The sequence below is a fragment of the Mytilus galloprovincialis genome, chromosome 11 (assembly GCF_965363235.1).
Source record: "Mytilus galloprovincialis chromosome 11, xbMytGall1.hap1.1, whole genome shotgun sequence".
Classification (NCBI taxonomy): Eukaryota; Metazoa; Mollusca; class Bivalvia; order Mytilida; family Mytilidae; genus Mytilus; species Mytilus galloprovincialis.
The window spans coordinates 29,984,674-29,999,286 of NC_134848.1; positions in this window are offsets into that span (position 1 = coordinate 29,984,674).

Below are 14,613 nucleotides of genomic sequence, written 5' to 3' on the forward strand. Positions count from 1 at the left end.
TGATGCACTTGAATGATTTACATAAACATAACTGAAGTCAAGACTACAAAAGTACAATTAAGGATTCAATTTTCTGACACTTTTATTTAAAAAAACAAATAAATGCCATGAAAATTAAAATTTAGTCTGGTTTTCTTCATAATAACAGTTGAGGAAAGTTTGTTTTAGTTTATTTTTACATTTTTTCAGATGATTGGCCACTTGAAAGAATTAAAGATAAAATTTATCAAACAGCAAATTTCAGGATTTGTGCTCTCGATGTTAATGATCGTGATGTTAGTTTAAGTACAAATACAGTATTCTAAATGGCATTGAAAACACGCATCTGCATTGTCCAAATGTCTCCGCATTTGTACGAAAAATAAAAAATATTAAGGAAAAAGCACTGGAAAAGAAAAGCACCGGAAAAGAAAAGCACCGAGTGTCGTAGCACAACAATAATAGATTGTATGAAAGTTCAAAATATAGGCGAAGAATGTAAAAAGCAAGGAATAACAGAGGCATGGTTACTAAAAATGTCAGAAATAACGGTAGATTTTGTAAATCGTAAAATGGCACTCGAGCTCAGATCCTACAAAAAAAAAAGAAATGATATACCCGACAAGACACATGCTCTTTGGTTTTTGTATCTATGAAGCTACAGACCCTGCCTCATTTAGGCAGACTGGATCTACATTAATAGAACATTAAACAAGAAAAATAAATTGAAAAATGAAAAAAAGACGAATATTTGAATGGTTTATTTACTCTACCGAACCCGAAAATAAACTCATTTGCAATGTTTGCAATAGCAGCAAAGTAGAAAATAACATAATTTTCACTAAATTTTTAATTTAATTACATATATAAACTTCCTGTAGCAGATGATGCTTTTTTGAAAGTCAATTAGAACCCTTTTGTTATTCCTCAAAGACGAAAATTCTTTACCTTCTGTTTAGGAATGAATACACATTGTGCTAAAGGACAGCGAAAGCTACACTAACCTAAACAAAAACATATCAATTTGGGTGGAATTAATGAATCGGCCTGTGAAAAAGGGCTGGGGAAAAATGTTAATACAAACAAATAAACCTAATGAACGTAAATTGAGGATTAAGCAATGTGTATGCATTCAATTTTACAGACACTTCGGATTATGAACCTGTTCCAAGGTTAATTTACAACCATTTAAAAAAAAAAAACTCATCATAGATACCAGGATTAAAATTTCATATTTACGCCTGACGCGTGTTTCGTCTACAAAAGACTCACCAGTGAAGCTCGAATCCAAAATGTTGAAAAGGCTAAATATAGTATTAAGTTGAAATGCATTGAGGTCCATAAAACCCTAAACGTTTTGCAAAATACAGCTAAGGTAATCTATTCCTGAGGTAGAAAAGCCTTACTATTTCAAAAATTCTAAATTTTGATAACAGGTAATTTATCATTATGAACACAGAAAAGATATATATATATATTATTGATACAAGCATCATAGTGCGGTGACAAGTGTAAAAAGTCGTCTAGATCGCGAGTTTAATCTCCCCAAATAACACACGGCTAAAAATGATCTTAACTTAAAGACAAATATGTCTTCTGTAGTTTTTGCCCTGTCGTCAGAATTTCGTACGGTGACATTTTTCCAAAAAGCCGTTTTAATGACTAGAAGCATATTGGAGAGTTTCAATCCCCCTTTTTCAAAATAAAAAAATGGTGTATGTTTGCTTGCATTTAATTGAAATAGTTTTTCCTGAAGCTATTTTTATATGTCAAAATATTCTATTCAGTATATCAGGATCATTTAAACATAAATGTCCACCAGTGTTCCATGTGTGGCACTGGTCACACTCAGTCATGGTTTTTCTGTTATTATCATCTGAAGTCTGAATGGGTCCGTTGCATGGCAAAATGTCAATACACCCTCATTCAGTTAAATAGCATCAAAGAAGTTTGTTATTGCTACAAATTTATAGAATAAACTGGAGTTTCTAAACTTCTCTTGTTGCTGCCTGGTTCACTAAATTTTAGTTACAGCATGGTAATTGCACCTTTGAGAGTGTAATATATATTTATTTATGTGATGTAAAATCATGTTAATGCGGGGGAAGACATCATTATACGTGTATTGATTTTCCTGATTTAATAAAAACTTGAAACTTGAATTGATTACCATTGTTAAACTCAAATTTGTTTTAAACAAATGTTACTTTCACATGATATACATGACTAATCATATTTTTCATTACATCACAGAGGGTGGTAAAAGGGTTATTTTTAGCAACATGTTCAGCCATTTTGATATCACTGTATTTCGTGAAATCGATAAAAAGATCAACATGCATGTAATTTTTTATTGTTCTTTCATCGTAAAACAGCAATTTTATTTCTTGTGAAGATACCCCCCTTTACGTCACAGTATTAAATGACGCATTGAATGATTTACGCAACAAGTTAACCAGCGTATTTAAAACAAATTAATGCTGTGTTTGTACACAATTGTTGAAATCACCAAAAAACATAAAGTTTCAAATACAGTTGTTGCATTTTTTAAATTCTTGACATTTTAATAATAAATGCCTTTTATAAATGGAAATTATGTCCAGTTACAACATGCATGCCTGGCAAACAAAATATCCTCTCTTATTCATTATATTTTGTTTAAACAAATTATCTCTTGTAGAAGTCATTCATGCATTCCCAGAAATTAAATGTTGAAGGGAGCGATGAATTGGAGTTCTTTGGTGACTTTTGGGCTAAAGTGGTGGAGTATTATGATGAAGTTACTAAAAAAGATAATGAAAGAAAATGGGACAGATTAAAGATGTTAAATAGCAGAAAAATGACTCAAAGGCAAGCAGCACAGCAACCAGGTATATCTTAATTATGTTTTTAATTCCTTACTAACATTCATTATACAAATATAATGCTTATTTGTGTAATTTTATATGGTGTATTAAGAATAGCTATTAATCTTTGAATGTTTTGTTGATTGTTGTCTGCCAAACTAAATGGTAAGATTCTCATGACATACCTGTACAGGTAATGTGATTATTTGTATTCACATAAAAATAAGAAAGATGGGATAGGAGTGGGAGGATTGTTGATGAGACTGCTGTCCACAAATCAGAAAATGTCATTGATATTATCAGCTTAAAATAAATAAACATCCTTTAAGGTGTAACAAAAGCCATTATTTCATTAATTCAAAGCTGACACCCAGTTTTACATAACCAAATACAGTGGTGTTGCATGCCATATAAATATTGGTTCTAAAATAAGTTATAAAATGATTAATTTGGTAGATTAACTAATGCAGTGTCCTAACGACTGGGTCTGTAGACAGTGCAAACAACCTGGGCATAAACAAGCAGATTGTACAGATGATTTAAGAAGTAGCAATTACGAAGACGCTATTAATGAACAATCAGATGCCAATGACGCAGATACTAAAGACAATGAAGCACCTCAATCCCAATTGATACTTCAGCCATTAACTTCAACGGCATAAATCAAGATCATAAAATAAGATAAAATTCCCAATTACAACATACAGTTGGTGTGCCAGCATGTACAACATAAGATCCACTATTTGCAGCTGGTGGTGATGGAATGATGCACTGGGGGCAGCTGGTGGCTCATGATGTGATAAACTGGAGGCAGTTGGTGGCTCATGAACGGATGAACTGGAGGCAGTTAGATGCTGCTGACATGATGAACTTAAGCCAACTAGTCTCAGAAAACCAAAATTTGGGACTTATGAAGTGAAATGTTGTGGTGACTGACCGCGATTTTGCTGATTCCCCTGTTCAAACAATGGTCCAGTGGTCAACTGCTCATTTTCTGATTCTGGTTATGTTTCCACCAATAATTGAGGAATCTGAAAAGAAATTGAATATCTGTAAGAAGGTTGCATAGTCTATATATGTTTGTAGTATCATATCCCCTGTTGGCAAAGTCATCCCTTTTCTACTCCGAACCTGTGTGGATTAGAATAGCTGAAATGTCTCCATCCAGTGCTGACCCTCAACGTATCTGCTATTTGTTGCTTTGGTGCAGGAGCAGATCCTTGTAAGAAAGATATCGTTAAGTAACAAGAAATTTCAAGAAGCCCAAAAGTTGTTTGGATGTCTAAAACTGATCATCTATTTTGTGCATTTTGCAGACAAAAACATACCATACCAAAAAGTTCAGCATTTCCTGCACCGTATACGGCACCTGTCGTGTTGAAAAACAGTTGAAGTAGTACCTTAAAGTTATAGCAAATAAGTTCAAAGGGGTTTAACGTAAAGTTTCATTAAATTCTGTTATGTAGTTTCAGAGGAGTTGCGATAACAAACTGTTGCAGTAGTACATTGAATCAAATAAGGCCATGTTGGTTTTTTTATTTGTTGGTTGACAGATCCGTCGACCCGATTTTGCCGATTTGTTATATATTTAATATCTTTAGTGTGTATGATCCACCACTATATTGGTGCACCCCAAAATGCAATTAGTTCTGTATATTGTTTGTCTTTTTGAAAGACACAAAAACTCATATTTTTTGCATTTAATTTCCATTTGAAATCCATTGTGGCTCGCGAATTAATATTAAATTCACACATTCGAAAAACTAAGGATTTTCTTATCCCAGGAATAGATAACCTTAGCCGTATTTGGCACAACTTTTTGGAATTTTGGATCCTCAATGCTCTTGAACTTCGTACTTGTTTGGCTTTATAAATATTTTGAAATGCGCGTCACTGATGAGTCTTATGTAGACGAAACGCGCGTCTTGCGTACTAAATTATAATCCTGGTACCTTTGATAACTAACTATTCAGCTGGAGACTGGTTCGCAAAAAATAATCTCGAATGGTCAACAATAATAGATCCTCCAGATAAATAATTATCTATTTTAACATAACTAATTTCAAACGTAAAAACAAATAACAAATATTGTCCAATTTGAAACAGAAGTGTACGAGCTGTCCTACGCTTCAGACTTGACATTTACTAAACATGCATGCTGAAATTGACATGGTTGATTTTGTTACACAATCATACACATTCAAAATTTTAAATCGACAATTGTCATCCTAGATAAGACTTCTCTTTATGTGTGTATGTAACTAGTATTAGAAAATTGCAGTACACATCTGACGTCACACAGGTTCATACAATACTCTTTTCGACAGTGGGCGGAGCTTTAAGCGATAGCATATTTTGTTTGTCTTTCAAAAAGACAAACAATATACAGAACTAATTGCATTTTGGGGTGCACCAATATAGTGGTGGATCATACACACTAAAGATATTAAATATATAACAAATCGGCAAAATCGGGTCGACGGATCTGTCAACCAACAAATAAAAAAACCAACATGGCCTTATTTGATTCAATGTTCAAAAACAACGGCAGACATTATCTGTTAACCAAGCTTTGTTCTTTACCTATAAATAAATTAAATAAAATTTTAGAGGATTGCAACACAATTTCATATTACAGTCCTAAGTATGAAATTGTCCAAATTATAATGGCATATTGTTATTCTAAACTGTTTCCAAAAATTGATCGCCCTGAAGATCATAAAAACATTTTATTAAAATAAAGTATGTCAATAAAGGTTTTGATTTTGTAAATATTGCCGGTATTTTTAACGACCATTCTGTTAAAGACCAAATTCCTGGATATTTTGATAATACTGAACTCCCTCTCATTTGTTATATTTACAAGAAATCTACCCGAAAATATGTGTTTAATTATAGCCAATTGTGTAAAGATGTAAATATCACTGAAAATACACCTATGTCGTGTAATTGCAGTAATTCAGAATACACCTATGGACCAATTTCCCATGTTATAACAGGAGACCTTAACATCGTTCGCGACCGAGAGTTAAAATCATTCCTCAGTAAAGGACCTAAATATCGTCCCCCGTCAACTATTAACTGGAATGAGTGTCGTAATATCATCAACGACTCACTCCGCGCCTACTGTTTGAAATGGGTAAAACGGGAAAAAGCTGACAAAAAATCTTTGGACTCTTTTTTTAATTCAGTAATGAAGATAGTTAATATTCGAATACAACATTTTAAAGAACATTTTACCCTCAACAAAAACTATAAAAACCCTATTTCGCGTATCAAAAATAAACTAACAGAACTAGCCAAGGAATTTGTTTTTGTCCCGGCTGATAAAGCTGCTAATAATATCATTATTGTTTGACGTAAATTTTATATAGAGGTTCTGCAAAAGGAAATCACGAATTCACCAACATTCCAACTGACTTCATTTTCAGAAAACGACATCTGTAACAAACATAAACTTTTAACTACTTCTTTACAAGCAGAACCAAACACAATGAAAGTCCCAACTATGTACTGGCTTCCGAAGCTGCACAAAAAACCTTACAAATATAGATTTATTTCATCTTCCAGCCATTGTTCAACTACTAAATTGTCTGTTTTACTTACTAGTACACTTGGTACAATAAAAAACCTGATAATAAATTGTTCAAATAAGGCCTTTGAAAATAGTGGAATTAATTACTTTTGGAGTGTCAAAAACTCGTTGGAAGTACTTGATAAATTGCATGCATATATTGGTGATTTTGAATCTGTTCAAAGTTTTGATTTTTCTACCCTATATACCACTTTGCCTCATATTCTTATTAAGAAAAAATTCACATCCCTAATTAACTGGGCATTTAAAAAGTCGGAATGCGAGTACATATGTTCAAACTCTTTTAGATCATTTTTTAGTAGCAATAAACAAAAGAACTATGTCAATTGGACATGCTTTGATACTATTTATGCACTTGAATTTTTACTTGATAACATTTTTGTTCGCTTTGGAGATTCCGTATATCGTCAAGTTATTGGAATTCCAATGGGGACTAACTGTGCACCACTTATTGCGGACCTGTTTTTGTATTGTTATGAGTTACAATTTATGACTAAAATTAGCAAAGACCCATCAAAACAACATTTGATACAAAAATTTAACAATACTTTTAGATATTTGGATGATATATTGGCTCTAAATAATGACGACTTCAGTATGTATACTAAAGAAATTTATCCTGTAGAGCTTACTTTAAATAAAGCTAATGATAACAATGACCACTGCCCTTTCCTCGATCTTGATATCTATATCATAAACGGGAAGCTTAATACAAAAATTTATGATAAAAGAGATGATTTTTCATTTCCTATTGTTAATTATCCATTTTTAGATGGTGACGTTCCCTTGTCACCATCTTATGGTGTTTATATATCTCAACTTGTACGATTCGCTCGTGTATGTAACAATGTATTAGATTTTAGCGAGAGAAATTTATGTATTACTGAAAAATTATTACACCAGGGTTTTCGATATCACAAACTGGTCAAAACATTTACTAAATTTTATCACCGGTATAAGGAAATAATTCGTAAATATAACTCAACATGCAGACATCTTATACGTTCAGGTATTTCACATCCAAAATTTTATGGAAATATTCTTTATAAAGCACAAACATGTCAGTATTCTCCTCAGAAACTAACAAAACCTTTAAATAGACTTATTAAAAGGGGATATAGTTACGATACTGTTGTCAGGTCATTAAAGATTGCATATTTTGGCTTTAACATTGATTCACTGATAGGGTCTTTGCATCGGAACTAAACACATTTATTTCTAAAAAAACAGTTGTTGGCATGACACGGGTTATGTTCTTCTCATATATTTTATGATAGTATGATACTAAACCCCTAACGGGAGGGATTGTACCTGATATTCATATGATGAAGACATAATCTTTCAATCAGTTTAATTGAGGTCTGGAGCTGGCATGTCAGTTAACTGCTAGTAGTCTGTTGTTATTTATGTATTATTGTCATTTTATTTATTTTCTTTTGTTACATCTTTTGACATCAGACTCGGACTTCTCTTGAACTGAATTTTAATGTGCGTATTGTGATTCTTTTACTTTTCTACATTGGCTAGAGGTATAGGGGGAGGGTTGAGATCTCATAAACATGTTTAACCCCGCCGCAATTTTGCGCCTGTCCCAAGTCAGGAGCCTCTGGCCTTTGTTAGTCTTGTATGATTTTAAATTTTAGTTTTTTGTGTATAATTCGGAGTTTAGTATGACGTCCATTATCACTGTACTATTATGCATATTTTAGGGGCCAGCTGAAGGACACCTACGGGTGCGGGAATTCTCGCTACATTGAAGACCCATTGGTTGCCTTCGGCTGTTGTTTGCTCTATGGTCGGGTGGTTGTCGCTTTGACATATTCACCATTTCCTTTCTCAATTTTATTTTAGATACAGTATAGCGATATCTGAAGGGCTGTATCTATAGTAGGACACCCAATTGCAGGATAAATGTCTCTGTCCGCTAACCATCTCGCTGTTTAATTAAAATATTAATGATGAGACATCTCGAACTATCAATACAGCTATCTGCACTATGTCAAGCAGTAAATAGATATACATACGTCATGCATATATGATATTTTATTTATCAATGACGTTATTATGCTAAATGAAACATAAACATGAATGCTAATTTGATTTGTCATGTTGTTTTTCTCAAAGATCCCGATTCGCCCGGAATGTACAGCGGATGTAGAAGTCACGCATGTACAGATAGTCAGCCAGTTGCGGACTTGTATAACCACTGTCTGTAGATGTTCTTGCATTTGTGGGATTTCTGTCAGTTCAATTACTACTTTTAATGAGAGTTCAAATGTGCGATCATTTTTCCATACATAAACTTCAAACTTTACACAGTAGGCAGACATTACACCAGTAGCGACCAATAATTTGATTCCGAATTTGTCTGGTTTTTTTATGTATTGTTTCATCCCATAGTGTCCTTTGTAAGGAATCCTAGGCTTACTAACTCCGATTTGTAAATGAACGGACACGGTGATTAATCAACGGAGAGGGAACTGAAGGCACAATAAAAAAGAAAAATGAAAATTATCACTATTTGTGCTGTATCTCAAACTTGTTTTAGCTCTTAAATCATTAATAAAAATACCCTTTATATATTTTTTCCTCAAAAAATAAAACAATTCTATGGATACGCCAAATTGATTGCTTCGATAGTACTCGTATAAAGAAAAAAGTGTTTAAATTGCAAAATAAACAAATGTAGTTATATATAAACACTTGAGTGTGCTTCCCAAGTATGAAGTATGCATACATGAAGCCAAAACAAAACTAAAGAACAGAAAAGTTCTGAAAATTGTATCATAAAGAAATCTGTAAGGACAAGTTGGCAACATACACAACTTTCATTAATTGCGTTGATTCCGACTGGAAAATTGCAAATGTGGTGGTTTAAGTTAAACATGTCATATTTAGCTCAGTTTTCTTTGTTGGATGTACAATTCGCCATAATCTTCGATGTTGAGAACAAACTGCTTGTTTCTTGTTTTCTCCTTAAATAACTGTATTTGAGGGCCCGTAGGTGGCCTATTGTTAGGCAATATTTCTGTCACTATCCAATTTACCCTCATTTTCCAGTTGCAGTAGAAATTTCCCCGACCATCATCCCTTATGGCCTCTTTTATGACAAGACCTACCTATTGTATTTATTGTGAACTTGTTCTCGTCCTGAATAAACAATCAATCAATAAATAACTTTTATTTCCATGCGTTTCCTTTGCATTCCAATTGGTTTGGTCAACAGTGATAAAAGCTATTCCTTGATTTATATGTCATGTTGCATTTGCAACATGGTCTTTCATTGCAACAACTGCCATTGTTTTTCCATCCCGACTCGAACGTATCAATTGTTACGGTTCACAATTTAATTTTGTACATTCACAGATAAACAGTAAAATTATCACATGTGCCCAAGTTCTATTTTTTCATGGATTTCTACAGAAGGCTTAAATAGCGAAAAATTAGTAATCTGCAAAATAAATATGTTTTAAGAACTTAAACTAAATTTGCTCTGTTGTCTTGCCAGTGTTACCACTGACCATTATTTTTTAGGAACAGCTGTTCTTGAAAATTAGTCGAGAGACATGCTTCAAAAAGGGGACAACAGTCCTATTCAGGGCAATGTTTACGAAGGAGGAGTATGTTGGAAGGTCTTTGAAAGGGCAGCCTTCCAACAAAGGGCTTTCAAGGCCTGGTCTTGAGGACCAGGAAAAACTATGTGCTCTTAAAAGTAAATTTTACTTTATTAAACATGTACAGTAACTGAAATACACCAATGCATAATGAAAGAAGTGTTATACTTCCATATATTTTAATGTTTTATTATTATAATTAAACAATGTTCCAGTTGAATAAAAGAAGGCATGGAACAGAAAAAAATATGCACTTTTGATAAAATTTAGTATAAAAAATTAAATCTAACTAAGTGTTCATGGAACTTGATGACATTGCTACTCTTCGGTATACACAAGCTTATACTTAAGGCGCGACATGATAGCTGTCGGAAGGTCACTGTGTGCTCTACGGAGCATGTAAATGTGTGTATATACGTAGAATTTCCTATTCAAGTAATTTTCTTAATAAGGGTACCCAAGACTAGCGGTATAATTTATATCAAACTCTTTTTTGGTTAATTTTAATACACTAGTATATATATATATATACTATTTTTTTTTAGGCATCATACACAAGAAGTGGAAAATTGACGATGCATCGGTACACCAGGTCATCAACCATCTGCTGAAGCCAAGCAGACAAAACAAGCTAAAATAGACAGATAGCAAAGATGAACTTTCAACATTTCAAAATGTTTTACTATTCATTAAAACATTGTTAATTTTATTTTTAATGGTTTTATTATTTTAATCTTTTTTTGCTAGCAATATATGGCAATGGAATTTAAAAGGTGTAGCTTTATTTTGAAAGTTATCAGGTTAATTCAATCTGATGAGAACTCCTGCAGATATTTACTTTCCCGGTGTCCTATTTTGAAAAGAATAAGTAATTTAACTATACAGAACGATACAAGGTAATATTACCTGCATGTCCATTTGTGAGTGAATACCAGGGAAAAGCCCATACTTATTTATAATGAACATTTTTATATTATCATCATGGTCATACATGTAGTTATGGCATATGGCGAGGACAAAATATTTTGCCATTAGCCCACTTATTTAATGCTTTATAGCCGGTTTCAGTTGATGGGTAATGTATCTGTAAACATTTTCAATGAACCCACCAACTGCAACCCTTCCTACTACACTGAACCCAGTGGGACTCAAAGTCTGCCTCTGAATTATACACAATTTTACAAATGGAGCACTGGTTTTTTTCTGGCCGCGTTTCCTTCCCATCCATCTGAACAGAGCTCTCCATGAAGTAATGAACCTTCAGAGATATAGCTGTAGATGTAAATATAAAAGATGCTGATGTAACCAAAGCTGATGTTGTCATAGGTGTTGTATATGTCGTGTACATTTTATTATTTTGTACAGGTTATTACTTGTACAAAATTTTCATACAAGTAATTACTCGTATGATGCCATCATACAGGTTATTACTTGTATCTTTATTGCGTTGTTTTCTCTTCCTTTTACTCGTCCAACTTACAAATATTTCATCATATTTATTTTATTTCGCATGGCACACCATCAAATATAGTAAATATTAACACATTTAAGGTCAAATATTTGTTATTATACGTCGTATTTGTAGAAAGTACCGTTTTACCTATAGCAGAGTGAAAACGTCAAAATGACGTCAATTATCACCAAACCATGAACGATAGGCAACTAAGAATCAGAGAGACGTTATCATAGTATCGTGTAAAGTAAAATTTGAATTAGCTATATTACTAGCTGCTTCAAATAAGACAATAATACTACAAAAGTGTTATTCTTTCAATTTTTTATGAATGACCTTTGACCCCAATTTAAAAAAAAATTGCACCATATTTCACTTTTACGACCGGGAAAAATGGAATCTACACATTTTTTCCTTTCGAATGATATATATATATAATATAGCTGTGTGTAAGATAGGTGCATTAAAAATATTTTTTAAGGTCTGAATGACACTCGCCTATTAGGCAAAGTAATGAATTATATGTTAAAAGGGGAACGATATGTTATGAACTTCAAATAGGCCAAGGTAAAATAATGATTTGTACAAGTTATTATCTTTTTCTCCACAAAATTTGTACAGATTATTACTTGTACAAAAAATTTTGTACAAGTAATAACCTGTACAAAATAATAACATGTACACGACATATATATAGGTGATGCAGTCAAAGCTGAGATATTCATAGATGAGAGCGTACCTGTCAAAAAAATTGATGAGGAGTCCTGTGAGGAACTGAACATCTACAAAATATAAATAAAATATATATTTAACTTATCTTATTTCCAATTGTTTATGAAAAAAAAATAAAAATAATAATATATAGAAGCAGCAAAATGTCACGATTGATACATATATGTGTCAACATTTAATGAAAATACATTCTGAGGGTTCTTGTAATCATTTTTTAAAACTGGATAATATTGTCTATTGACCTTTCACCGAGACAGATTCGACTTCATTACAAACCATATATTTTGTTCATCAGGTGAGAGATTTGCATCTTTATCACAGTGATTAAAGAGCGATTCTGTTTTAGTAGCTGCCAATCATTCACAGGACATTTGTCATATTTGTTTCGTACATCCTTTTGTCGACAGAAGCTTCTGAATTGCCCACCTTGCCTATTTTTTTGACGTGTTTCATGTGATAATGTAACCTACTTCCTGTCATTTTCATCTTTTTGGAATGTGAACGATGCAAGATTCAATTGCTGGTGGAATTCTAGACCCCGTGAGACAAAATGCATAGCTAAGTTGTACCAAACCCTATATTATATATAATCAGTCCGTAAGTTTCCCGTTTGAGTTGTTTTACATTTGTCATGCATAGGGGCCTTTCATAGCTTACTATGCGGTATGGGTTTTACTCATTGTTGAAGGCCATCCAATGTCCTATAGTCGTTTAGCCATTTGGTCTCTGATTGAGATTTGCCCTATTTGTACACTAATCATTGCAGACAGACATATCAGAAAGTTTACACACGTTAAAACCAGTAGACAAGTATAGTTAGACGATCGGACAGACGAACACAGTTTTTAGCTCTACTTCTAGACTAGTCTAGATGGTACATGTAGACAATTTAAAACCTTACTTAGGTAAAAACCCACCTAATAACTGGTTATTAGAACAATCTTATTTGACTGACACACAAACATCAACACAAAATGAAACCAATGAAAACACATCTCAAATACAGGATACAAACTTTACACCAGTTATATTTAGTACACCGATACCAGTAAGGACACGTACAGGGAGAATAGTAAAACCTCGAAATATTTACACACCTTAGCACACGACTCTTTACATAGGTAACAATGGGGGAATTTTAAATGATGGTTTAATGAATTGATAAATAGAGTAATTTCTTATAGAATATTATCTGTATATACATAATGTTTTCTTTAAGTTTTCATATATGTTAATGTATTATAGAAAGAAAAAAATTAGTATTTATCAGTGAACATAGTAAAATTGAGAAGAATTGTTTTATATAGTCAATTGTTGCGATTGTGAATATTCACCGTTTTTTTTTTTTTTTTTGTATAGTTTCAGATATGGCAAACGTCCTTGACATTAAACCTGACTCATACGAACTGTAACAGTTCCATGATGAGATTTTCAGGCCTATACAACCTATTTTCAATCCTCTCGGACAATATTGTCCAGTTAAAAGATGCTCGTCTATGTATCGTTATTACCATCTCGGGAAGTTAGTGACACATTGGCAACATGTACATCAGCGTAGGCGACAAATCTACAAGTGTAAAAAGTGTAGAAGGGTTTACCCAAGAAGAACCGTATGTGTCATCTTAAAAAAGAGCACATCATAGACTTGGCTTAACAAGAACCATTAAGATAAGTACAAGTGCAACTACAATTAAACTCAGAGGGTGTGTAAGGTGGTGGTGTTGGTGAATAGTTGGTCTGAGGTGTAGTAGAACGACTGCTGCTTTCCTGATGTGTAGTAGAACAACTGCTGCTTGCCCGAGGTGTAGTAGAATGACTGCTGCTTGTCTGATGTGTAGTAGAAAGACTATTGCTTGCCTGAGGTGTAGTAGAATAACTGCTGCTTGTCCGAGTAGTAGGACGACAAATGTTTTTCTGTGATGGTCCGCTGTTATCTTCTACAATTGTCAATAACTAGAACACACCCGCGAAATCGCGGGCATTCAGAGCGTGGTGGAAAGTATGTAAAGTGTTGTAGGAAGAATTTTGAAAAAAGATTTAATGACTTGAGAGTTCCATAAATTCCCAATTTATAGGTCAATTTTACAATGCTGCTTGTTGAAATAGAACCTAACGACAAAATATTAATTCCAAGAAAACCAAATTCTTACAAAACCAGTTCTCAGTCAATTCAATCTTCCCTACATAGCTAACCATCATCGCCCAAAAAAAATAATAAAGTCGTGCAGTAAACTTTCAAATTTTTGATTTTTTCCCTCAACAGTTGTTTCATGGTCAAACGAGATGAACTTCTTGTAGTGGTAATCCTTACGTGACATGTGACCAACCAGCTTTTTCCTGCGGATTTGGACATTCATGTCATGGCTTTCTGGTGAGATATGCTTAACAACTGCT